This window comes from Arvicanthis niloticus, chromosome 14, assembly GCF_011762505.2.
Source record: "Arvicanthis niloticus isolate mArvNil1 chromosome 14, mArvNil1.pat.X, whole genome shotgun sequence".
NCBI classification, from domain to species: domain Eukaryota; kingdom Metazoa; phylum Chordata; class Mammalia; order Rodentia; family Muridae; genus Arvicanthis; species Arvicanthis niloticus.
In genome coordinates this window covers 75,358,445-75,385,440 of record NC_047671.1, presented here as the reverse complement: position 1 = coordinate 75,385,440, position 26,996 = coordinate 75,358,445, and the positions used below count along the sequence as shown (strand labels likewise).

Here is a 26,996-nt window from a genome sequence, read left to right as displayed (position 1 = left end):
TGTAGGTATTAAGTTTTCAGCTCATATGACTAAATACCAAAGAGCAATGTTACCAGATTGTGTGATAGGGATATATTTAGTCTTATAGGAAACTTTCTGAATTGGTTGTACCTAGTAGATTATTTCTCCACTGATGAAATGAGTCAACTCAAGCCAGATTAGATTATATTAAAGGCACATTTAATGGGAAGCTGCTCTTGGGCAAGTTCACTGGCCCCCAAGGATTGAGGCCATGGGGTGGGGGTAGGCAGAAAGAAAGAGAGAAAGAAAGAAAGAAAGAAAGAAAGAAAGAAAGAAAGAAAGAAAGAAAGAGAAAGAAAAAAAGAAAGAAAAGAAAAGAAAGGGTGTGCACATGAAGAGAAAGAAGAAGAGGAGGAGAGGCCAAAATGTCTGGATTATCTAGTGAAGAGCCTCTGTGGGCAGCCCAGGGTTCCCAGCAGGGTATGCCAGGTAGAGACTGAGGGATGCTGGGAGAACTTGGAGACAAGTTTGCTTTGATAGGTAAAATATGCACCTCAGTCCCTTGTCCTGGGGTCTGAAACCAAACAGGACCAGTAAGTATCCCGACCTACAATAAACAAGAGATCCTGTTGCCCCATACCCACATTAGCATTTAGTATTACTGTTTTGGATTTTGGTTACTTTGATAGACATGTGGTGGTATCTCAATGTTGTTTTAACAATTCCTTATAATTTATGATACTGTGCATCATTTCATGCTTATGTTCCATTTATGTAACTTCTTTCATGGAATATTTATACCTTCGGGAAAGGCTACACCAAGGAGGAAGTGGGAAAGCAACAGCAGAGAAGCTCTGTAGAGTATTCAGCAGATTAAGGCGGTGACAGGGGATGAAGAGGGATTTAGAGGGGCGATTGATCATCCAGACCATCCATTGAGAAGTCGGGAAGGGCAGACCATTGAAATAAATTCTTATTGCATTAAACCAAAAAGATGTCCCTATATGATGACCTGGGAGTGGAGACCAGTGACTCAAAAACTGAAGGCTGGTCCAAAAACTTCAAGCTTCTTCAGTTCCAGCTCCAGGTGAGGAAGGCAGCACTCACTCAGGCCAAGAGCCAAAGGACAAAGCAAAGTACAGTGCTTGCTCCGGTCATCGACCTGAAGCGAGGAGGCTCCTCAGATGACGGACAGATCGTTGACACGCCACCTCATGTAGCAGCTGGGCTAAAGGACCCTGTGCCCAGTGCATTTTCTACAGGGGACATTCTGATCCCCTTAAGCTGATGAATATAACCCTATGTTTCCTAACGATTATAAGAAGTGATGAAGCGCCAGAGAGTAGAGCGGAAGAGGCAGCGGGAGTTGGAAAGACAGAAGGAAATAGAGGAAAGAGAAAAGAGGCATAAAGACAGACATGAAGCCAGTGGGTTTTCAAGACGACCAGACCCAGATTCTTATGAGGATGAAGATTATGAGCGAGAACGGGGGAAAAGAAGTATGGGAGGAGCTGCCATCGCCCCACCGACTTGTTACCCCGAGATTTTCCTTATGAAGAGGACTCGAGACCTCGATCACAGTCTTCCAAAGCTGCTATTCCTCCCCCAGTGTATGAGGAGCCGGACAAACCAAGATCTCCAACGGGTCCCAGCAACTCCTTCCTTGCTAACATGGGTGGCACAGTGGCTCATAAGATCATGCAGAAGTATGGTTTCCGGGAAGGTCGGGGACTGGGGGAGCATGAGCAAGGGCTGAGCATTGTACTGTCCATGGAGAAGACCAGCAAGCGTGGCGGCACGATCATTGTGGGTGACGCCACAGAGAAGGGTGAGTCTCAGGATGCATCCAAGAAGTCGGATTCAAATCCATTAACTGAAATTCTTAGCTGCCCTACTGAAGTGGTCTTGCTGAGGAACATGGTCGGTGCATGAGAGGTCGATGAAGACTTGGAAGTTGAAACCAAGGAAGAATGTGAAAAATATGGCAAAGTTGAGAAATGGGTGATATTTGAGATTCCTGGTGCTCCTGATGATGAAGCAGTATGGATATTTTTAGAATTTGAGAGACTGTAATCAGCAATTAAAGCTGTTGTTGATCTGAACGGGAGGTATTTTGGTAGACAGGTGGTTAAAGCATGTTTCTACAATCTGATAAATTCAGGGTCTTGGATCTAACAGAACAAGTTTTATTGTAACTGAAAGTCACCTCCTTGGTCCTTACATGAGCTGCAGACTGAGCAATGGCACAGACGCCAACCTCCGTGGCTGGCAGATACTGAAACTCTTGGATGGACTTCTAAGATATATGTTGATGGATCCCTTTTTTATTTTGTGTTTTTTTAATATAGTATAAAAACCTTTAAAAAATTATTTGCATATGTTGCAAATATTAAACATCAGATATGTTTTAATATTGATAGCAAGGTTTTTGTTTTTTATTTTATTTTTTTCCAACTTATGGTTTTGCTGATCATTTTGATAGGATCTTTAAAAAAAAGATTGGCTTTTATTCATGTGTATGTGTCTATGTATGTAAATGTGTGTGTGTGTGTGTGTGTGTGTGTGTGTGTGTGTTCATGCCAGTGACCATGAAGGTCAGAAAAGGACATCTGATCCCCTGCACCTGAAGTTACAGAGGTGTGAGCCACCTGATGTGGGTGCAGGGAATTGAACTCTGATCCCCTGTAAAAGCAGCCAGTGTTGGTAAGTACCAGGCCACTCCCTAGTCCTCTCACAGTGTCACCCAGGCTTTTGCTGCTCACTCTACCTTGCTCTCACTCTACGGCCACATCTCCAATCCATGTGTTTTTGATTGTTTCTTTGGTTTTTTGTTGTTGTTGTTGTTGTTTTTTAAAGACAGTCCTGCTATACAGCTCAGTTTGGTTTTAAACTTGTGGCCAGAAACCTTGGCTTCTTTGTAGAACTGGAATTATAGACAGTTACCCTCATGTTTCTATTAGCACAGAGCTTTTTGTTGTTTGTTTTGTTTTAATCAAGTCTGTTTTTTATCAGTTTTTTTTTCTTTTGTTGACTGTATTTTCAGTGTTTCCCTTTCTTCTAAGTTTTCAGAGTTTTAACATTTTACATTTAGGTCTTTGATTTACTTAAATTTCTAAAAGGTAGAATCTGTCTAGATTCTTGCATAATTCTCCACATGTCGATATTCAGTTATTTCAGCACCATTTGTTGAAAAGACTATTCATTCTTTGTTCTTTAGCCTTTGCCTTTGTCAGCAAGCATCAGCTGGTTGCACGGGGGTTGTTTCTGGGCTTTCTAGTTTATTTTGTCCTGATTGCTACTGCTTTGAAAGGTTGATGGGATTTCTGTTTGTTTCTCAGATGAGTTCTCACTGTGTTACCCAGACTCAGAGGATTTAAGTGACCCTCGTTCTCAGCCTCCTGAGTGCCTGGAATTACTGGCATGTGCTGTCACACTGGCTACTGTAGAGCCTTGGCTGGTATTTTAGCTTATTTCTGTGTAATATAAATTACTATTAGTTTGAGGTCTTATATTTGCCAATTGAGTTTGGTGTAGTTTCTTTTGTTTTCCCTCTTTCTACTTCCCACCCCATTCATCCTTGACAGGATTTCACAAATGTGTCCCAGTGGCTAGCCTGGAATGTAAAGCAGGCTGGCCTCAAACTCAGAGAGCTCCTCCTGCCTCTGCTTCCTAAATACTGTGGTCATTGCATGTCACGGTGCCTGGTAGTCTCTCTACTTTCTCTATCCTGCTTTCCTGGGGGTTACTTGAATACTTTATTACAGCTCCCTTTGTGACTCAATAGAACTGGAATTATATTGCTTAGATATAATGAGGTTTTGTTTTGATTAGTCAGTGCTGGGGAGGTTGAACCCAAAACTTCCTGAAAGTTAAACATGTGATACACCAATGAACCATACTAATGGCCTGCTAGTTTCTAACTATTTGTTCTACAATGTGGTGATTAATATTATCAACTTGATTGGATTGAAATGCTTAAGAGATTAGGTTAAGATCTCTAACAGATGTGTCTGTGAGTGATTCCCAGAGATGAGTAACATGCAAGATGGCAACTAAGGGATCAAGGACCTGCCCTAAATGTAGGTAGCACTGTCAACCAGGCTGAGAGCCCAGACAGAGTAGAAAGCATAAGAAGGAAGCAGCAGGAATAGGTGCACTCTCTCACTCACAGCTTCTGGGTGTCATGCCTTGCTCTGCTTCTGCTCCCACTCTGCTCTATGGTGTTCTGCCTCATCACAGTTATAGTAACCATAGAGCCTTCTTACTAATGACTGAAATCTGTGAAAATGGCTAGAGTAGGATAGTTACCTCTGAGGCAAACCATTTCTATCAAAATCTTTGTAAATTATAAAGTTTGTCACATTGGCTATGAGAAAAGAACTATTTCCACAAACTGAATAGTTCTGAGGACTATTCCCCAACCACAGGTGTGTTTATTATTTTTTTTAATTGCACATCTGTTGATAAGCACTCAGTGGCAGGCTCTAGAGTGAACCATTTCAGATCTTACTCTTTGCAACTTCAAACTTCTTTTTTTTTCTTTTTTTAAATTTATTTTATTTTATTTTTTATTGGATATTTTATTTACATTTCAGATGCCATCCCCTTTCCCAATTTCCCCTCCCTAGAAAACCCCTATTGTTAGGAGCCGCGGCAAGCAGTGATAGCATTCGCCATTACAAGATGGCGCGGGCATCCGGTGCTCCCACAAGTAAACAACTAAACTGCGCAGGTGCAAGAGGCAAAAGCGCACCAAGCCACTGCCCATCCCGGGGCGTAATATGGGGTGATGAGTGAACAGCCAATCAGAAGTGAACACGCCACTGTAGGGTGCATATAAGCAGTGCCTTTTCCGGGCTTGGTGTCTTCCACTTCAGCTGATACAAGAATAAAGCCTCGTTGTAGTAACTACCTGAACACTGCCTCCCGTGTCTCTCTTGTGGGCGAGGGGACTCGGAAGGGGCACGGAACAATCTAGTGCCGAAACCCGAGACTCGAGGCGGATTAAAAGACTACAGGATCGAGGTACATCTCTGAGAGGTATGTTTGGGGTGAAAGCCTTGGTCGCGAGCGGATTTTCACTCATTGCTGCCGCTGCACTAGTTGGCCTCTTGCTTGCGTTGCTCTCGCTTTTAGCTTATTTGTGTTGTGAGGATCCACCTTGCAGCACAGCTATTAATGCAAGTCAAGAGGTTTTAGAAGAGGTCCACCCCAGGGTATCAGAAACAGAGCGTGTTAGCCGGCATCAGGCCAAGGAGCCTGGGGAAAAAGATCAGGCCAAGGAACCTGGAAAGGGGAAGCAGGCAAGAAGACCTGGACAAAAGAAGCAGACCCAGGAGTCTGGTAAAAAGGGAGAGTACTCAAAAGGAACAAGGGCCACTGCAGGGCCTGTTAAGGTTAAGGACCCTTCACCGACTGGTGAAGAGAGAGTGGAGGTCAAAAGGACCCCCCCCCCCCCATGCCCCATTAAGGAGCTTGCCGCCATAGGCCTTAGCAGCTCCGAAGAAGAAAGCCTACAGGAGGAGGCAGCCGCCTATGCAAAAAATAACCGTTCTGAGATAAGACTAAGAAAGACCTTGAGTCCCTCGGCCCCGCCCTTGCCTCTGGCCTATGCCCCGGGCAGTGTCTCTAATTTATTTCTCAGCCCAGGAGATCTGAGACAGCTACAGCTGGCATTTCTGGTCTTTGAAGGGGCAGAAGGCGCCTGTGTTCATGCCCCAGTAGAGTATAGGCAGGTCAAAGAATTAGCTGAGGCAGTACATGCATATGGAATTGGGGCTAATTTTACTGTATCCCAGGTGGAGAGGTTAAGTGCAGCTGCTATGACGCCAGGAGACTGGCAGGACACAGTGAAGGCGGTACTTAACAATATGGGCCAATACCTAGAGTGGAAGGCCTTGTGGCACGAGGCACTGCAAGCACAAGCCAGGATTAATGCAAACACTGGGGGACAACAGTTATGGACTTTTGACATGCTGGCTGGAGTTGGCATACACGAGAACGACCAGACCACTCATCCCTGGCAGGTCTACGCACAGATAGCATCAGCTGCAATAAAGGCATGGAGGTCTCTCCCTAGGAAGGAAGGCAGTAACCTTTATTTGTCCAAGATAATTCAGACATCTAATGAGTCTTTTTCTGACTTTGTGGCCCGTATGACTGAGGCAGCTGGCAGAATCTTTGGGGATTTCATATCCCAAAAATTTCAGAAATTGGTTCCTTTTTAGGGACAGTTATCTATCCAGAAAAGATAATTCCTCAGAAATTGGAGATTCATAGAGACCATTTACATACTTTGAATGATTTTCAGAAATTATTAGGTGATATAAATTGGTTAAGACCATTTTTAAAAATTCCCTCGGCCGAGCTGAAACCTTTATTTGATATTTTGGAAGGGGATGCGCATATTTCCTCACCGAGGGCCTTAACACCGGCTGCGAACCATGCTCTACAAGTAGTAGAAAATGCTTTACAAGATGCCCAACTAAAACGCATAGATGAAACCAAAACCTTTGACTTATGTGTTTTTAAAACTAGACACTTACCAACTGCTGTGTTATGGCAGGAGGGGCCTTTGTTATGGATTCATCCCAATGCTTCTCCCACAAAGATTATTGAATGGTATCCAGATTCAGTTGCTCAGCTTGCCCTTCATGGACTAAAAGCAGCCATTACCCATTTTGGAAGAGAGCCTAAGATTTTGATAGTGCCTTATACTGCCCATCAAGTCCAAATATTAACGGTGACCTCTGATGTTTGGGCAGTGCTGGTTACTTCCTTCAATGGTCAAATAGATAATCATTATCCTAAGCATCCCATCTTACAATTTGCCTTAACTCAAGCTATCATATTTCCACATATTATGTCTCAGGAGCCACTCCCAGATGGAATGGTAGTTTATACGGAAGGGTCAAAAACAGGAGTGGGTGCCTATGTGGTTAATGATAAGGTTACATCCAAACAATACCATGAAACCTCACCTCAAATTGTGGAATGCCTAGTGGTGTCAGAGGTTCTGGAAATCTTTCCAGGTCCTTTAAATATTGTTTCAGATTCCTTCTATGTGGTTAATGCAGTAAAAGCATTAGAAGTTGCTGGGTTAATTAAGACATTTAGCAGACTTGTAGAAGTTTTTCAAAAGATTCAGCTTACCCTGGCTAAGCGAAGATTCCCTGTCTTTATAACTCATATTAGGGCTCACTCAGGCTTACCGGGACCTATGTCCCGTGGAAATGACCTGGCAGATCGAGCCACAAAGTTGATTGCAATTGCCCTTTCGCCAAAATTGGATTTGGCTAAAGCCTTTCATAAAAGGTTTCATGTGACAGCTGAGACACTACGATGTCAATTTAACATCACTAGAAAGGAGGCTAGAGATATCGTGACTCAATGCCAAAACTGCTGTCAATTCCTACCTGTTCCCCATACCGGAATTAACCCTCGGGGAATTAGGCCATTACAGATCTGGCAAATGGATGTTACCCACATCCCATCCTTTGGCAAATTACAATATTTGCATGTCTCCATTGATACCTGTTCTGGAGTTATGTTCGCCTCTCCATTGACCGGAGAAAAGGTGGCCCATGTTATTCAACATTGTCTCGAGGCTTGGTGTGCCTTGGGAAAGCCTAAAATCCTTAAAACTGACAATGGACCAGCCTACACTTCTCAAAAGTTTGGACAATTTTGTCGCCAAATGGAGGTGACACACCTGACGGGTCTTCCTTACAACCCTCAGGGACAGGGCATCATTGAGCGTGCTCATCGTACCCTTAAAACTTATTTGATAAAACAAAAAGGAGAAGTTGAGGAAGCTCTGCCCACGGTGCCACGGGTTATTGTCTCTCTGGCACTTTTTACTCTTATTTTTTTGAATTTGGACAGTCAGGGCAACACGGCGGCTGATCGCCATTGCCTGGAACCAACTAGGCCAAAAGAAATGATAAAATGGAAAGATGTTTTGACTGGTCAATGGAAAGGCCCGGATCCTATTTTAATAAGATCCAGGGGAGCAGTTTGTGTTTTTCCACAGGAAGAAGACAACCCGTTTTGGTTGCCGGAACACCTGATGCGACGCCTCACAGTTGTGGACGATGATTCCTCAGCGAGTTCCCCTATGAATGCTTTTGATTGCTACATGGATTCTCCAAGCTTGGGTTCCTAGTATATATAGTGAATTTAGATGGGCTATCTTATTTGCTTTTCCAAAACCTATGCCCTTGCCTTCTTAAAAGGCGCTGCTTCTGCTAAACAGAATTTCTCCTATACCTTTAAGTATACTGAGCCAATTAATGCCTCACTCCAGTTTGTGTGTATCCTCCATTTCTTTTCATCTTATCCAACCACTCCTTTAATACCTATACCAATGTAACTTGCTTTATGTCCCAGTGCTGGTCTGCTCTTGTCTATAAGCAGGCCCTAATAGCCAGAATACCACAATGGATCCCTATCCCCGTTCAGACGTCTGGGACCATGACTTTATTTCGACAGAAGAGAGACTTTGATATAACGGCAGCCATTGTCACTGCTATTACCATCTCTGCAGCTGCAGCTGTGACAGCCGGCATAGCCATGGCTAATCAAGTTACAACAGCTACTGTTGTTAATCAAATTTCAGAAAAGACTTCTGAGGCTTTGACCACTCTACAGAAAGTGGATGCACACTTGGCATCAGGCATTCTGTTGGTCAATCAGAGAGTTGATTTGCTCCAAGCCCATGTGGAACAACTCACAGATGTGGTTCAGATGAGCTGCGTGTCAGCAACCCCACATCTATGTATTAAACCTCTGAGATTTATGAACGATACATTTATTCAAAGCCATAATCTTTCTGCTTATTTACAAGGGAATTGGACTGGGGAGCTGGACCAGATGCAGCAGCAATTGCAGATCCGGATCTTGAGCCTTGATGGAACACGAGTGGACCCTGTTGCCCTTGGGATTTTACTTCTTGAATTTCTTCTGCCTTTTCTTTCTTTAAGGAATGGGTGGGGATAGGCCTGTTTGGTGCAGCCCTATGTTGTGGATTGGTGTTCATGTTATGGTTGGTCTGCAAGCTCAGAGCCCAACAAAAACGCGACAAGGTCGCTATCGCCCAAGCACTCGTAGCCTTGGAGCAAGGATCTTCCCCTGAAATTTGGCTATCTATGCTAAGAAAGTAACTGATGACTGAGACCCTCAGTCGACGCACCCCAAGGGTTCAGCCCATTGCACTGGGTCGATGAGAGGTCTAAGTCTAGCCAGCCCTTGCCTGAATAACTGTGGTACCTAAATATTTAGAGGTGTTTGCGAGTGGGTACTCAACAGGGAATGTTCCACGAGTGTGGATAGATTTCCCGAAAGTATGCCTGATTGCACAAAGGTTTGATGCCAAGAAACCTCCTCCCCTGGTGGCGCCCCAGGGTGGAGGCTCCCTTTCCCCGACAAAAGGCATCGAGATGTGTATGGGAAGTATTCCTCATTGCACGACGACAAGAGAAGAAACCCATTACAATATCTCATTTTGCACAGGGGATCAGGCCTCTGTTTTCCCTCACTGAGTTGGTGCCGCACTTGATAGGCAAAAGGCTGTTCCATCTTAATAAAATAGAAAGGGGAAGATGTTAGGAGCCGAGGCGAGCGGTGATAGCAGTGGCCATTACAAGATGGCTCGGGCATCTGGTGCTCCCACAAGTAAACAACTAAACTGCGCAGGTGCAAGAGGCGAAAGCGCACCAAGCCACTGCCCATCCCAGGGCGTAATATGGGGTGATGAGTGAACAGCCAATCAGAAGTGAACACGCCACTCTAGGGTGCATATAAGCAGTGCCTTTTCCGGGCTTGGTGTCTTCCACTTCAGCTGATACAAGAATAAAGCCTCGTTGTAGTAACTACCTGAACACTGCCCTCGTGTCTCTCTTGTGGGCGAGGGGACTCGGAAGGGGCGCGGAACACCCTATCCCATACCCCCTTCTCCTTTTTGCTTTTATACAATTTTTTTAATGTCAAGCAAAGGCTTTATAAGTTTGGCAATGCTCAATATCAATCAGAAGTGTAACCTAATATCCAACCTAGATATATCAACTATCTTTGACTGGCAGAGACATGTGAACATCTGCCTCCATGTCTGGCCCCCCTCTCTCTTTCTCTCTCATCACCTAGCTCCTCCTGTCCTTCTCTTCTTCCTCCTCCTCTCCTTACTCCTCCTCTCTGTACTCCTCCCACCTTCGCTCCTCGTACATATCACCCTTCCTGTTAAAATAAAACTTTTCTCTCAAAATACAGTTAGAGCATAACTATACCAATTTATGTCAGTAAGGTGCAAGATAGACCTAATACCCAGTGCATTATTTTGTTGACTAAGAAGAACCTCTGTCATCTCTTCTAAATAAAAGACTTAGTTCTGAACCTGGCTTTTTCCCCCCTTTGGCTTTAGAATAAATGTCAGCTGAAAACCATCCTCTCAAATCTTTTCTCTCAAAGTAAATAGCAAGGATTGGCTATGAGACTATAAGACTATGAGACTATAAGCTTTCACTCCCATCCAGAATGACTGAGTTAACTGAAATTATGGGAAGCACAAAGCATAGCTTCTAAAACTTAGCCAATTTATAGAGACCGCTGAACACCTGGACAGTCCCTATACTACAGAATGTTGGAGCATCTGATCTTCACCCTTCTGGCCCAGGATCATCTGACAGACCTTAGTGATGCAGAATTATTAAGGGCTGATTACTCTGTCTTGGCAGATATAATCAGTCGACTATTCTGCAAGTGTGTCCTTTTCTGGACAGTGATTTGTCTGTAGATGGAAAGAGGCAATTCTTGCCTAGTGGCTGACTCACCACAATTGGAATAACTCCAAAGATGGTCAATTTCTTCTTAGAATCTAAGACAGGAAGCTGTCAGGAGCAGACAGGTCTCTAATCAAAATAAACATTAATACAGAAATGTTTGTAACGTCAATTCTGTGGATTTCTGATGTTTTGAAAACCAACTATTTATGTAAGGCAATCTGGACTATTGTCTGTTAACTCCTCTCAGCTATTTCTAAAGAAAATATAGAAAACACCCTAACAATAAACTCAAAGCCATGAATTTGCTATATAGGCCCTTAACTCACAGGCTAACCATCTCAAATCAGTTAGAAAAGTTAAAGAAGGACTGGGTCTAAGCCTTGTATTTCTAAATGTGTTATATAGGCACAATGCCTATATGTCATGTCTAATCCATATAATTCTGGGAGTTTCTATGAGGGTGTGCTCCCACCATCCTCCCATTTTTGCCTTCCTGCTCTCAAATTTCCCAACATCAGGGAATCCAAACTTTTGGGCACCTAGGCCCTCCACTTCCACTGATGCCTAAACCCTTACCCCACTCCTCCCCACCCCCCGCTTCCAATTACTATGAGGGTGTGCTCCCACCATCCTCTCATTCCTGCCTCCCTGCTCTTGCAATTCCCCAACACTAGGGAATCCAAACTTTCAGGTACCAAGGCCATCCACTTCCACTGATGCCTGGCAAGGCCACCCTCAACTACTTATACAGGTGGAGCCATGAGTTTACCCCCCCCCCTTGTGTTCTCTGGTTGGAGATTTTAGAATGGCTACTTCACCTTGTTTCTTAGGACCATTTGCTTGAAAAATTGTTTTCCAGCCTTTTACTCTAAGGTAGTGTTTGTCTTTGCACTGAGGTGGGTTTCCTGTATGCAGCAAAATGCTGGGTCCCATTTATATATCCAGTCCATTAGCCTATATCTTAATTGGGGAACTGAGTCCATTGATGTTAAGAGATATTAAGGAACAGTGATTGTTGTCTCCTGTTATTTTTATTATTAGAGGTGAAGTTATCTTTGTGTGGCTATCTTCTTTTGGATTTGTTGGAAGAGGGTTACTTTCTTGCTCTTTTTAGGGTATAATTTCCCTCCTTGTATTGGAGCTTTCCTGCTATTATCCTTTGTAATGCTGGGTTTGTGGAAAGATATTGTGTAAATTCGGTTTTGTCGTGGAATATCTTGATTTCTCCATCTATGGTAATTGAGAGTTTTGCTGAGTATAGTAGCCTGGGCTAGCATTTGTGTTCTCTTAGGGTCTGTATGACACCTCTCCAGCATCTTCTAGCTTTTATAGTCTCTGGTGAGAAGTCTGGTGTAATTCTGATAGGTCTGCCTTTATATGTTATTTGGCCTTTCTCCCTTACTGCATTTAATATTCTTTCTTTGTTTTGTGCACTTGGTGTTTTGATTATTATGTGACGGGAGGTATTTCTTTTCTGGTCTAGTTTATTTGGTGTTCTGTAGGCTTCTTGTATGTTTATGGGCATCTCTTTTTTTAGATTAGGGAAGTTTTCTTCTATAATTTTGTTGAAGATATTTGTTGGCCCTTTAAGTTTGGAATCTTCACTCTCATCTATACGTATTATCCTTAAGTTTGGTCTTCTCATTGTGGCCTGGATTTCCTGGATATTTTGTGTTAAGAACTTTTTGCATTTTGCATTTTCTTTGACAGTTGTGTCAATATTTTCTATGGTATCTTCTGCACTTGAGATTCTCTCTTCTATCTCTTGTATTCTGTTGGTAATGCTTGTGTCTATGACTCCTGATCTGCTTATGTTCTTGCGCTTGCCTTTTGCCATCTGGATCTCCTTAGTGCCACCTGCCCTGTCCCTGACTGAGCCTGTCTTTCCTATTATCTTGGTTGTATCAGAACTTTGTGGGTTGGGTGTAACTACTGGGGTAAGTGCTGGGGCCCAAAATCTGCTCAGTGCTCAAGAGCAGACAGGATGCTGCCCAGATTAGAGCTCTGGGAGCCAGGTTTCCTCTGGGTTCTTAGAGATTGGGGGCAGAGCTCCTGCCCAAGATCTGCTCAGTGCTCTGGCCCAGACCAAAGGGAACCAGTGCTTCGGGCAGGGTGCGACTTCCTGGGTCCTTGTGGGTCCCAGTTACTCCCTGTTTGGGGCAGGCCTTGCTGTCTGCTTACCTAAGATACTGCCTGAGTCAGAGCACCTGGGATCCCTGCTTCCTTTGGGTTCTTAGAGGTTGGGGGCAGAGCTGCCACCCAAGATCTGCTCAGTGCTCTGGCCCAGACCGGGAGGAACCAGTGCTCCGGGCAGGGAGCGATTTCGTGGGTCCCAGTTACTCCTTGTTTGGTGCGGGCCTTGCTGTCTGCTTACCTAAGATACTGCCGAGTTTGAGTTCCTGGGAGCCCCGCTTCCTCTGGATTCTGTGTGATTGGAGGCAGAGCTGCTGTCCTGTGTCTGCTCAGTTCCTGGGCCCAGACTGGAAGGAGCTTCAAACTTTTCTTTGTATATTTTTACAACCTGTCCCCACCCTGAGAATCCCAAATCAGGGAACATCCTTGGAAAGATCAATGGACTTTGCCTAAGTTCTTTGACTCCAAGCCATGGCCTGGAAACTCTCCAAGTAGGTTGAAAGAATTGGAAAGGGCATCTTGTTGGTGCCATCTTGTATCCAGGACTGTCTTTTGTTATTTTTGTCTGATATCTTGAAACTATTATTTCATGTATATTTCCTGTTTTATATTTTAAATGATAATTTTATTTATTTATCTATGCATTTATTTATTTTCGGTTTTTCAAGACAAGGTTTTGTGTAGCCCTTGCTTTCCTGGAACTCACTCTGTAGATCACACTCACCTGAAACTCAGAGATCCAGTGGCCTCTACTCCCCAAGTGCTAGAATTAAAGGCATATGCTAACCATCACCCTTTACTTGCAAGGATAAATTTCATTTCTGTTACTTCATTTTGACTAAAAATAAAATTTTAGTGCTATACTGCAGATTTAATTTTTTACATTTATTTATTTAGTGTGTGTGTTTGGACACACACACACACACACACACACACACTCCCCAATGTATGGACATGTAGATATGTAGATGTCAGAAGTCAATAAAAGTTTTTTTCTATTGCTTTCTACTTACTTACTTATTTATTTATTATTTATTGGAGATGAGAGTTTTTCCCTGACTCTGCAGCCTGCCATTTTGTCATTTGCTAGACTGACTGGGCAGAAAGCTCCTGGGGTTTGCCAGATGGGTTTAGGGTTCAGATATGTGCTTCCATACTCAGCCTTTTACATGGATGCTGGGAATGCATGTGTGTACAGCAAGCACTTGATCTGCCAAGCCGTCTTTCCAGCCCTTCCCTCCCAGATCATCCAACTGAGTGAAAGCTGTTAAATGTTACCTCTTCTATGTGGCCTAATCCTAACCTCCAGAAAGAAGAAATAATTCTTTTCTTTATTTTCCCATGAGACTCATTGTATCATAATATTACCTTATTTCTATAATAGACAAAATGGTTTGTCCCAATAACTTGATAAGATGAGTACCTTTCCTGTTGAAATGTATAAAGATGTTATTTGATGCCATTGATATTGAAAAATTTTCATCAAATCAAAGCCATGTGGGGATCGTGGGGATCGGTTCTAACATAATGAAACAATATTTCCCTACCATGTTGCAGTTCTCTGGAGAAGCAGAGCCAAAAGGATAAGAACATCTGTATATATATATACCTATCCATCTGTATGTGGTACATTTGTTTTTTAATATACAGTATTGCTTTACATGATTTACAATCTACCAGTTGGAGAAGCAAGCAGTCAGACAGAGAGAAATCAATCTCCCCCTGCCTTTTTATCCTACTGAGGTTCTCAAGGAATTGGATGGTGCCCAATTACATAAGGGAGGATAAGCTGCTTTATTGGCCTATCTATTCAAATGCTACCCTCATCCAGAAATACCTTCTTGAGAACTAAGCTTTTCAACAGCATTATGAACTACCCAACACAGGCTACTTATAAAGAATTAGATGAGTATTTAGCTCACAGTTTTAGAAGTTTAAAATTTAGCACCCTTGGGGGCATGGTAAGGGCTACCACTTGGCTACATCACCTCATGATATGGATATCTACAGCAGATGTGTGGCAGGAGCAAGTGATGTCTCTGGAGATGCCTTCCTTTGTTAACAGTCCTCTCCTGAGAATTCAGGGAAGAGTAGAACTACCTTATGCCTCCAGTGTCCTAAGGTCCCATGTCAAAAATGTCCCACTGTCCCTAAAAGTCACTGTCTTTGGGACTAGTCCTTGAATACACAAACACTTGAGAAAACACAGACCACATCTGAATCATACCACACAGATACACCAAGAAGGGATGTTTAGCCAGCTGTTTGGGCATCCCATGGCCCAGTCAAAGTAACACTACCATCACACTTACTTTTAAAGAATTTGTAATATATGGAGTAAACGTCTTTAGGTCAGTAAACAACCACAATATCATTTTATAGAAATATGAACAAGATGTGTAGTGTATACGGAAAAAAAACTAACAAACTAGAAGACTCTGCTAAAGAATTATTATCATTCTAAACTCAATTTGAGGGCCAAATAGGCCTCTAAAGTTGCCATCTGTAGGTAAGAGACTAGTTAAAAGAACTCTAATTTGAGTAAAATATGGTTGAAAGTTAGGTAAATATAGAAAACATATTCTTTTTTAGCAAGGTCTAATAGTTTTGGAACAATTACTTCAGTGGTTTCCTTTATTTGTTTACATTTATAAATGCTCAGAAAAAGTGGCACAAGGCCACTTTATCCCTCAATATTTGTTTAGTGTGTTTACTCTATACCAGGCTAGGCTAGATTCTTGGGTTGCATCATAAATAAAAAGTAGTCCTTGCTCCTATCTCACTAGCTAATGGCCAACATAATTCATGAGGACTAATGTGAAATATACACATAGAATAAATAGTATTTATTATCTTATTAAAATAATTCAAGTGAGTATTTATGATGCCAACTCACGAAGCAGAAATCAAAAGTGGATGTTTTTCAGGATGATTTTAGCTTAGTTTTCATTACGGATGGTCTAAGCATCTGGTCTGTGCTTGGGTGATGCAAAGTGATATTAATATCAGCATCACCAACACATAGGAATGAAGGGCAGAAGGAAGGAAGAAAAAGTTCACTGCCCCCAAAGGCAATCAAAAATACTTCTGGTCTAACTCCTGTTTTTGTATCATGCATACTGCTCCTTTTTCTTGTCCATTGTATTCAGTTCAGTTCAACCTGACTGATAACTGAATAGTCTATGTTTCTTGTCTATCTGTAAAAAGCTGTGTTCATAGAAAGGGAGCTTCTGATGGAAGAATATGCAGTTTTGATAAGTGTCGTAGCTAAGTGTGTGGGGAGGGAATCTGTTGGGCCCTGTTACTAAAGAACTGTGGCTATCTGAACATTGCATGCATTTCAGCGAGAGCTCAGGAAGTTTGCATAGCATGTTTAAATGAAGAGAGGCTAGTCTGATACTTTCTGTTCTGATTTCTTTGTTCTGCTTTTCCCCCCTCTTTCTTTCCTTCAATGTATTCTTCCTCAAAAGGGCAGAATCCAGGATTGACATAGTGTGAGAAAAGGTGGTCGTGTAGTCTATAATCTGTTAGGGAGATTTAAAAGTTAGCCCTTTTAATTGACTAACACATGGCTCAGAGCCATAGATATGCTTGCAAAATTGCTTCCTGTGCAGTCATAATGACCACAGAGAAGCAGAAGTAAAATGGAAGCAGCAAGATGAAAGTTCTGAGGAAATCTTTAGCAAGACTTTATAATTTTTTATTGAACTTTTTAAAAAACTGTGTAGACAAGTACTTGAGAGGCAGGGGCAGGTGGATCTCTGTGCATTCAAGGCCAGGCTAGTCTACATAGTGAGTTCTAGGACAGCCAGTGCTACATAGTGAGGCCCTATCTCAAAAAGTTATGTGAAAAAATTTACTTCAGAAAATTAAATGTCTTACAGCAACATGCCACAAATCAAAATTCACAAAATTTACATATGAAATAGTATTCTTTAGTATTAAAGAATAGTATTTCTTTAGTATTAAATTCTTTTTCAGGAATATGACTTTGAGAATTAACTATTGAAGGAAACCTTTTCTTTGTCTGTGGCTATATTGTGACTAAGAGATTTGTAATCTGCCTCAACATGTTACTAAAAATAGAAGTTGACATAATCATGTTCTTTACATCTATCCCAAGGCGTTCCTTAAAATACTAGATATCTGGTTAGATTGTCAACAACATTCACATTTTTAATTATATATGTACTTATTTATAGTATAAATATTTTAAGACAACACTTTCAGACAGAATCTCATGTAGGCTAGGCTGTCTTCAAATTTGCAGTGTAGTGGAGGGTGGCCTTGAACTCCTGACCCTTCTGTTCCTACTGCCTGAGTATTGGGATTGTGGAGGTTTACCTCCTCTTCTGACTGTTTTATATTCATCTTTCCTTCTTTCTTTTTCTTCTTCCTGTCATTTCTTTGTGTGACATGGTCTCAACATCGACAGTCCTGAGTGGTCTTAGAACTTGCTATGTGGCCTGCACTCAAACTCTTAAGTTACTTTTGTAATTTATTTTGCTTTTGAATATTTTCTTTTGTCTTATGAATCTTTTGTGTTATGTAACAGACCAAGTGAAGTGGAAACTTAATGTTTCTTTGGAAAGTCAGTTATGTTGGATGGTGTTTTGCTGGGGCAAGCGTGTTTTCGCGAAGCAGACACAAGTGGAAGGATGTTTTCCTAAAGCAGACACGCAAAGGAACGTTTTTTTGCTAAAGCAAACACAGATGAAAGGATGTTTTGCTAAAAGCAAGCACGGGAAAGAACACATGATGAAGGATTCTGCCTGCGCTAAAGACACACATGTATTGGTTGCCTTACACTGTGTTGTTGACCTCCGTTTGCTGTGACTCCATATAGACAAAAGCACCAAAAAACTTCTCATGAGATTCCTGCATCTTCTTGCCACTTCCTCAGACTTGGGCTGATTGGCAGGGTGATGTCAGCTGATGCAGACTCAGGTGGAGTTTTGCTAAGACAGACTCACTTGCTAAGGCAGGACACATGGTGAGGCAAGACCTGTGGAAGATGTTTGGAGAGAGTATAAATAGGACCCAATCGGAAAGTGATGGAGGCAGGATTTGCTTGCACAGCTTGCATAGTGTGCTAGCATTGCAACACTTCTTGGTCTCTTGTCTTTGCTGATCTTCACTTCATTGAGAGACGTACAGCAAAGAACTCCTGGCATCTCTGGTGGTTCTGCTCACTCCTGCTGACTCGTGCCAATTTGGCTGAGGCCTGACTGTCTCTGCTAGTGTCGTGCCACTGCTGCTGATTCGTGTTTGCGATCCTGACACTACTAAACTGGACTGCTGGTTTTTTCGTCAAGTGTTTGCCAATGGATCGAGCTGCTGCTGCTGACTCCTGTGAACTGAACTGCTGACAGTGCAGATGGGATTTACTTCAAGGAATAGGATACCAGGTCCACTGCCCCTGTATCCTAACAACCTTTCTTTTCTACTACCTCTGGTGGATGCTGGGCTAGAAGGGAGGTTAAAGCATTTAAGAACCGTTATTAAAATTCGGTTTTTAAAAAAATTTAAGCCTACATACCAAGTTATGACATCAAGTCATAGTAGGGTCAAAACAGTCTAAAGAGTAATCGTTTTATTTAAGGGCTGGAGAGAAGCTCAACAGTTAAGAGCTCTTGCTGTTCTTATAGAGAACTCAGATTTAGTTCCCACATTAGGCAGCTCACATTAGATCCCATTAGATCAGCCTGGATCTTGTTTTAGGGGATTGACACCCTCTTCTGGCCTCCATGCACGAGACCTGCACAAATGTCGCCCAGATACATATATTCAAGCACACATACAACTTCTTTTAAAGAAAATAAAACCTTTTTAAAAAGTGTGACTTGTTGTTTTTGAGGATTTTTGGTTTTGGTTTTGGTTCTTTTTTGCTTTTTCAAGACAATGTTTCTCTGTGTAACAGAGCCCTGGCTGTCCTGGACTCACTCTGTATATCAGGCTGGTAGATCCACCTGCCTCTGCCTCCCACACGCTAGGATTAAAGAGTGTGCCACTACACCCAGCCAAGTTTTTAATTTCTTATTATTTAACCCTTAAGGCTTAAATTTATAAATATGTATATCTGTGGGTGCATATATAAATCAGAACAAGAGGAAAACATTTATTATCAATATACTGTATTTACTCCATATATTACATATAGATTGTCTTCTAGAAACTTTTTTGGAATAAACTTTATTGAAACAATATTTTGATTTTCAATTCAACTAAGTGATGATGCTGAAATCCTTCCAATTAATCCAGATTTTTGAGGCCATAGCTCATTTCATAGTGAACTTATCACCTTTGGATTGAGATTTAGCATTTGCTTGTAAGTACCTGTTATTTTATGCTTTTCCAGAATTGTATGGAGAATGGTGATTGGCTGTGTTTGGCATAATTACTACTGTCTATTAAGCAAATGGAGAAAAAATGGAGAAAGGCAGACTTAAAACAGAGGAAGGGGCTTTTAAGAACCACAGTCAGGGGCTGGAGAGATGGCTCAGCAGCTAAGAGCACTGACTGCTCTGCCAGGGGTTCTGAGTTCAATTCCCAGCAAACACATTATGGCTCTCAACCATCTGTAATGGGATCAGATGCCCTCCTCTGGTGTGTCTGAAGACAATTCAAATATATAAAAATAAATAAATCAAAAAAAAAATCCCACAGTGGAATAAGCCCTGCCAAGCTGACGCTGTGATGAGCATATGCTTGCTTCTCCCACTGGGAGCCAGGATGTGAGGTTCCCTGTGAGCCTTGCAAGATTTACAAACTTATTAGTATATATTAACTATGCAAAATGAGGTGTTTCATCATGACATTTATAAATACAATTGATTTTGAAGACTTCAGATCAAAAGTCTCCGACTGAGGATACAGTTGAGGGTAAGAGCCCTTTGCCCTGTGTAATCTCCAGTACCTGCAGCTCCCCCCCTTCTTTTTCATAATTCTTATAGAATGCAGGGATTACAACGAAAAATAACCAGAAAAGGAAAGCAGCCTTCAGATTACTACTAGAATATGTCCTGCCCTCTTCCTCACAGTCTCTGTGGCTTGAAACACGAGGCAGGGATAAACGTGAAGTTTTGGAAAAGTACTGCACATTTAATCCAGGGAAGACAGACAGAGGCATAACCCAAGTCATGGGCTTAGCCACTGCCACTGAATTTTTATCCTTCCTTTAGAGAGCCAACAAATACACAGAGAGAGACCTATTTCTAGCAAACCTAGATAAAAAGTAGATAGGAATAAATTTAACTTCAACATTGCTGCCCTTTGGCTCCCAAACCACTGCTGCTTGGCGGAATTGTTTACTTTCTTGTCTATCTAGATTTACATGTATGGGTGTACCTTTATTCTGCAGCTGAAAGGCTGCCACTCAAGTTCTGTGGATAAGCCTTTTACCTGTGTTGACAGAACTCTACAGGGCAGCCCAAGCAAAAGCATATACTTGTTGCTAGGACACGAGGCTGTTGCCATAGCAGCAAGCCACTGCTGTTTGCCACTCTCTTGGCTAATAGCACATACACCTGTTCCGTAAGAAATGTGCTGCTTTTCTTTTAATAAATCAAACACTCAGTAGGAAATAGCATAACTGCATGTCTATGGGTTCTCTGTAGCTTTTCTAAAGAAAATTTCAAACACAGAGCTGGTGACATATCAGTCTTGGATACAGAAGAAAATATTTTCCATGATCAACTGATTCACTTATGTTTTTAGCTCAGCTAGCAGCACAGAGAAATTGAATCAACATGGTATATTTCTGAGACTACATTTGTTCTCCATGGTACTCAAGGGGTGAGCATATTTTTATGAGTTTTTCAGATATTACCCATGATGTCTTTTTAGGAAAGTCATGGGTTTTTGTTGCTGTTGTTTTGCTTTGCTTAATCATACTAGTATCTAATTGTGAAAAATTATCCCCAGTACTGCCTATAACCAGAGACCAGGACTTGTGTGTGCAGACAAAGAAAGGGGTGGGTGGGGAAGCCCTCAGTTTTAGAGCATGTATTATATTTTTTCTTATCTACCCATAAGTGTCAAATACCTGGCTTTAAAAATGTCATAGTCTCAGGGTCTGGAGAGATGGCTCAGCTGTTAAGAGCATTCGCTGCTCTTCCAGAGGTCCTGGATTCAATTTACAGCACCTATATGGCAGCTCACAGCTGTCTCTAACTCCTGTTCCAGGATATCCGACACCCTCACACAGACACGCATGTAGGCAAAACACCAATGTACATTAAAAAATATTTTAAAACAGGCTGCCATGGTTTGTGCCGAGTCTCCTATTGCTGAGGAAAGCACTCGTATATATAGTTCTTAACCTCTTCAGTCAGTTTTATCTCTTATCACCACCTCACTACCCTAAGACACAAGTATAACTGTGTGAACTAGTAGGCTACAGAATTTAATTAATGAACACTGCCAGTCTCTCCTAATATTGACTGTCTGAAGCAGGACTGTTGACATCACACACATAACTATTACTTTCATTTTCTCTTTCTCCCTTCTTTGGTGAAACAGGGCGTCAACTATATACTCAGGCTGGCCTCAATTTCATAGAAATCCCCCTGGCTCTGCCTTCCAAGTACTGGGATTGGTTAACGGGGACCCCAGCAGACTTCACACATCCATGGTTCAGACATTTTCTTCCTTGAAACATACATACTAAGCTCAGGGTTTAAGGAAAGCAAGGCTCATATTGATAAGACCTCAATAGCACATAAATCCTACTCTTTGAAAAGAAGTCTTGCTATTTAATAAAGCACTAAAAGCTATTATCAATTAGACATGAGAATTTGGCCTAGATGGAAAGATTAAGTGACCAAATAGAATGGAACACACATAAAACTGATGGCTTACAGTAGCTACACAACTGGCTTCAGAAAGAAATTATTTCACTTTTCAGAGACTTTATTGGACTTTGTTCAATCTCTTCATAGAAGTTTCACCCATAACCTCAGCCTCTCCTTTCACTGACCTGTTCAACTTTTCCCTGGCCTCTACTGTTCTCTTCCCTTGGAATTTTCCTCCCTTCTATTAATACTTAAGTCTTCACTTCTCTATGAGGTCTTCCAAGATTCTGGCTCCAATTTGTATAATTTCCTCATGTGTTCTCCTCTTGTCCAGTGTTCCTCAAGTTCTCAGCTAATTAGGGTGATGAGATGCTATGTGTACTGGGGCAAGAGTAGGGGGTGGAGAAACACAGCTGGTCTCAGTCAAACTATACTCCTACTTCTTTGCTTTCTTTTGAGAGAAGGTTTGCTGCATTGTTCATGCTGATTTAAGACTCCTGGGTTCAAATTATCCCAAATAGCTGGGGTTGTAAGCACGCACCATATTTGGTTCTCAAGCAATAATTTGAAGTAGATTTAGTGTAAACTTATTTGACTACAACGACATCTAGCGTACAAAGAATGTATTTCTTACTTGTAACTGCAGCTGAGATTTTCATCCTTAGCCTCATGATATCAAGAAATTGTCCCTCATTAAGCCAGTCAGTGCATTGCCTTCGCCCGAGTACTCAGGAATAGGTACTTGGCTGGGCTGCAGTAGATCTTGGAACATGTGCTTGGAATACTTTGAACTACAAAGTGGAAATACGAAGCATAAGTACTTTGCCCGAGTACTCAGGAATAGGTACTTGGCTGGGCTGCAGTAGATCTTGGAACATGTGCTTGGAATACTTTGAACTACAAAGTGGAAATACGAAGCATAAGTAGTGTCTTGCCACTAAAATGGGATTTTTTTTCCCCCTAGGAAAGATGTCAAAGAAATGGATCTAAATGGGAGAAAGGAAAATAGAAATGTACTTTTATCCTTTATATTCAATTGTGTCTTAGACTAGATCTAACCATGAACTTCAAGTTTAGTTAGCTATTTAAGTTTCTTGTTTGCTTCCCTAGTTTAGATGGTGTTTCTTAAACCTTAAAATCAATGTGCTGGACATGGTTGGAGCACACCTTTAATCCCATCACTTGGAAGACAGAAGAAAGTAGACTTCTGTAAATTTGAGGCTAGGTTTACAATGTGTTCCCAGCCAGCCAGGGTTATTCAGTATGACCCTGTCTCAAAAAAAAAAAATTCTGATACTACATTTATCTTTCTGTTATTGCATAAATATTATTGTAACATGTGACAAAATGTAAAACAAAGGTCTGGATGCAAGTTCCCTATAACTGTAATGCCTTTCTGCACAAATCCAATTCTGAATAACGACCAGAGACAGATTTATTTAAAATAGCTTTAGGCCTTTGGTTACTCTAGTTCCCAACTAGCTCTTACAACTTACTTACACTAGCCCATTTATATTATTCCCTGTCTGCCACATGGCCTGTACTTCTCAGTTTCTACAACTGGAGCCTGCTTCTTCCTCCAGCACCAGACCCTTTCCCACAATTCAGTCTCCCCCCAGAAGTCCCACTGGTCCTCTCTTGCTTAGCTATAGGCAGAATATCAGGCTGTTGCATCATAACCATTTTCTCCTCTTTAAGCAAATTCACCATGTCATCCAAGAGGTTGTTACAAAATGAAAGAGGTTATAGCTCTATAGTAGAGTTCATTGTTCACATTAAGAAGACCCGAATTCATGCCCAACACTCTCCTGCCAAGTTAAAACATTAAAACTAACGAACTCTTGATTCAATTGTCCTATGTGAAATTCAAGGTACATGTATGTGTGTGTGTGTGTATGTGTGTATATATATATATATATGTATATGTATATGTATATGTATATGTATATGTATATGTATATGTATATGTATATGTACATGTATATATATATATATATATATATATATATATATATATATATATATACAGGATGTTATTACTGAATTGTTAACATAGAAACTGAAGGGACTCTAGCTGCCTGAGCATGACAAACATGGCTCTGGCAGGCCTTGCCTTTCTCCCATTCCCTCTGTCTTGCTAAAAAAATATTTAGATTAGATTTTTAAAGCTATCCACTAAGATCTATTTCCTTATTTGGCCACTTCTTCCTCCTGAGGTTGGCTACTAAGGTCCAGCTATCAAAGTATTGAAGTCTAGCAATCAAAAGCCCCCTTGAGGCTGCCCTAATTAACATGCCCAAACAAAACTAACCAACTCATTCTCACATAGGGTTTCCCCTATTACCTTTACAAAACGCTATTATTTGCCTGTGTGCCAAGTCTGTCTCCTCTCTATCCAGAAGCAGTCCTTTGTCCTCAGAGACAAATATCCCTTCCCCTCATTTTCTACCTCCTGTCTTTGTCTCTTATTCTTTGCCCTTTGTCCCTTTGGGGCAAATACATCTCCTTGTGCTGAAAACTTGGTCTTGGGGTGTCTTGAGCTGATACCAGTTTCTTAAGAAACTATTAGCTATCATATCATGTATGTAGAGGTTTTCACAGATCATTTATGCTTTTATTATATTTTACTTATTTATTGAGGGGTATACAAACATGCCATGGCTTTCATGTAGTGATCAGAGGACAGCCTGACACAGTTGATTCTCCTCTTAACCATGTTGGGACCTGGGGACTAAAGTCAGATTGTCAGGATGGTAGGCAATAGCCTTTACCTTCTGAGTCATCTTGCTAGCCCCATTTATATTTTTTTAAATATAAATTTTAAATTATAAAATATTTAAATATGTGTATAAATGTGTATATAAATATATTTACCACATTTGATTTTTAAAACTTGTTCAATCTACCATAGAAATATTGAAAAATGTATTTATATAGAACTGACCACAGGTAGGTGGTACCAGAACCAAAAGGGGAAATACCCTCAAAAACACAATCTCTATTTGTAGTTATAATAGAAAAACAGTGAATGGTTTACCTCTCATCTTAAATAACTAGAAAACTATATAAAACATATGAGACAGCGTTTCGGCAGACATTGGATGATAGGCAATCACGGCTGTAATCCATGGCATAAGGGAATGAGATGAGGAAAGAATCCTACAGGGATTGTAGCTCGCAGACCACAAGCAGGGAACACAAGCAAAGGCCAGGGGTTTCTTGGGCTAGGGAGACAGGGCTGGGAGTTTAGGGCAGCTAAATCTTATAGGCAAAGTATCAAAGAAAGAAGAAGCAAACAGAGAAACAGTATCTCCCAGATCTACAAAGAGCCCCTTGAGTTTTGCTAAATGTGGGGAGACTACGGAGACTTACAAGGAAAGAGAATTAACAGGAAGAAAATCCCTGGAGTGCTAGTCCCACATGACCCCACAGTGCATGCTGCCACCAGCCCTAGGCTGAGGCCTCAGAAAGGCGCTGTCTTGGGAGTGGGCTCAAATTCAAGACGTCATGAGGAAAGGGATCAATGGTTACCTGGGACCTGAGCGGAAAAGGGTTTCGTGTAAATACTCATATAAGTGAACTGTTTGTAGTAGTGGATATGTTCTAGAACTTGACTGTGGTAATGACTGCACAACTGTATACATCACTAAAGTGATGCAAATACATATGTCTAGTGGTTGTATTTTGTTACTTATAAATTTATCTCAACCAACCAATTGAACACACTGTAACACTATATATTACTGAAGTAATTTTCAAATATTCTTCTTATAGTTTGTGCTTTGATTTGGGTAGGTGACCCTTTGTAATCACAGGCCTTTCTATGCCTGCCCCAGTTACCAAAATAATGACACAGAGGCTATATTTGTTGATAAGCTTTTGGCCGTAGAGCTAGGCATTATTTCTCACTATCTCATAACTTAGTTATCCTGTTTATACTAATCTAAGTTATGCCTCATCGATGGCTAGTTACCTCTCCTTCCATCCTCTCCCTCCATGTCAGACTGACTGCCTCTCCCATGCCTGACTCCTTCCCTGCATCCTCTTTCTTTCCGGAAGTCCTACCTTACTATTTTGTTATAGGCCATAGCCCTTTTATTTTAACCAATCAGAAGGTGACGGAGAACACTGTTTACAAAATACTAAGCCAGGAGATGCCTTTTTAATGACAAAATTTTTAATGACAAAAATAAAAATATACCTAAAAGTGAAGCTTGTTCTTTCCTGTCTTGTATCACTCCTCAAACTTGACCTTGGCCTCCCACCTGGCCTTACATTTCAAAACTGGGTCCTTGAACACATCCTTATTGACAACAGTTTTGTCCAAAAGGACATCCACAGAGTACCTTGTGGGCATGAGGTAGTTGTAGTTAAAAACTTTCACAAAGGACTTGATCTTTGATTGCTTGGCAATTTTCTTCTTGCTCACAACAGCTGTCACTTTTCAGGGATAGTGGTCAACTCCAGTCACCAACCATGGCTGCAAGGGTGGTCTGAGGTGCCATCATCAGTGTTCTTCACGATTAAGGCTTTGCATCCCGAGTAGTGTCCAGCCAGGACCAGCACCACTTTCCTGGGTTTCATGAACTTGCCCATTTCGACAGCAAGCAGTGGACACACAGCAACAAGGAAAGAAGAACACTTCCCGGGAGATGCTTAACAATACCAAAATCTGGCCTGTAATCAGATCTCTGCCAGTTCAGAAATCAGCATTTGAATAATACAAGGATAACCTTTACACAGTGCACAAAAACATTATTCCAACATCCCTTCCATTTGATTAAGTTCATTGAGGATAAGAAGTGAATTTTACACTCCCTTGTAACTTCTCTAGTAACTAAGTGGGTTTCCTACACATAAAAAATGGTCAGCGAATATTTGTTGGATGCTTTATGACAAATAGCTTACTTCTTACATTCCCAGCCTTGGCTTTTTCTTGTTTGTTAAACGTTGTTGCATGGATTATTCTACCATCCCAAACTCTAGATGTGTAAACTCATAGTATTTCTTGTGACTATATTTCTTAAAGCGCTGCTTTAGTGAAAAGGCAAGAAGTGACTGCAGCAGACTGAGGATAAGTTGAGCAAGTGACAAGGACTGATTTGCATTGCCTTTACATCCAAAGTAATGGATGCAGTGCAAAGGGAGAGGAGGAAAGAGGATGGTGTCACTTGTGTTTGCCTAACAGTTCATTCCCCTTGTCTGTAAAGGAAAAATGGGGGCTTAGAGAGGGAGTTGAATGGAAATATTTGCTGCATAAGCAACAAGCTTGAGGACCAATGTTCGGATCCCTTGAATTTACAGTAGCTATGGAAGCTTGTCTGGAACCCCAGCA

General features: G+C 41.5%; 2 pseudogenes; one reads left to right on the top strand and one right to left on the bottom strand.

Moving 5' to 3' along the window:
• Positions 1-854: 854 nt before the first annotated feature.
• On the top strand, positions 855-2,171 carry LOC117719661 (splicing factor 45 pseudogene; annotated as a pseudogene).
• A 23,691-nt stretch (positions 2,172-25,862) lies between these two features.
• On the bottom strand, positions 25,863-26,262 carry LOC117719916 (large ribosomal subunit protein eL27 pseudogene; annotated as a pseudogene).
• Positions 26,263-26,996: the final 734 nt, after the last annotated feature.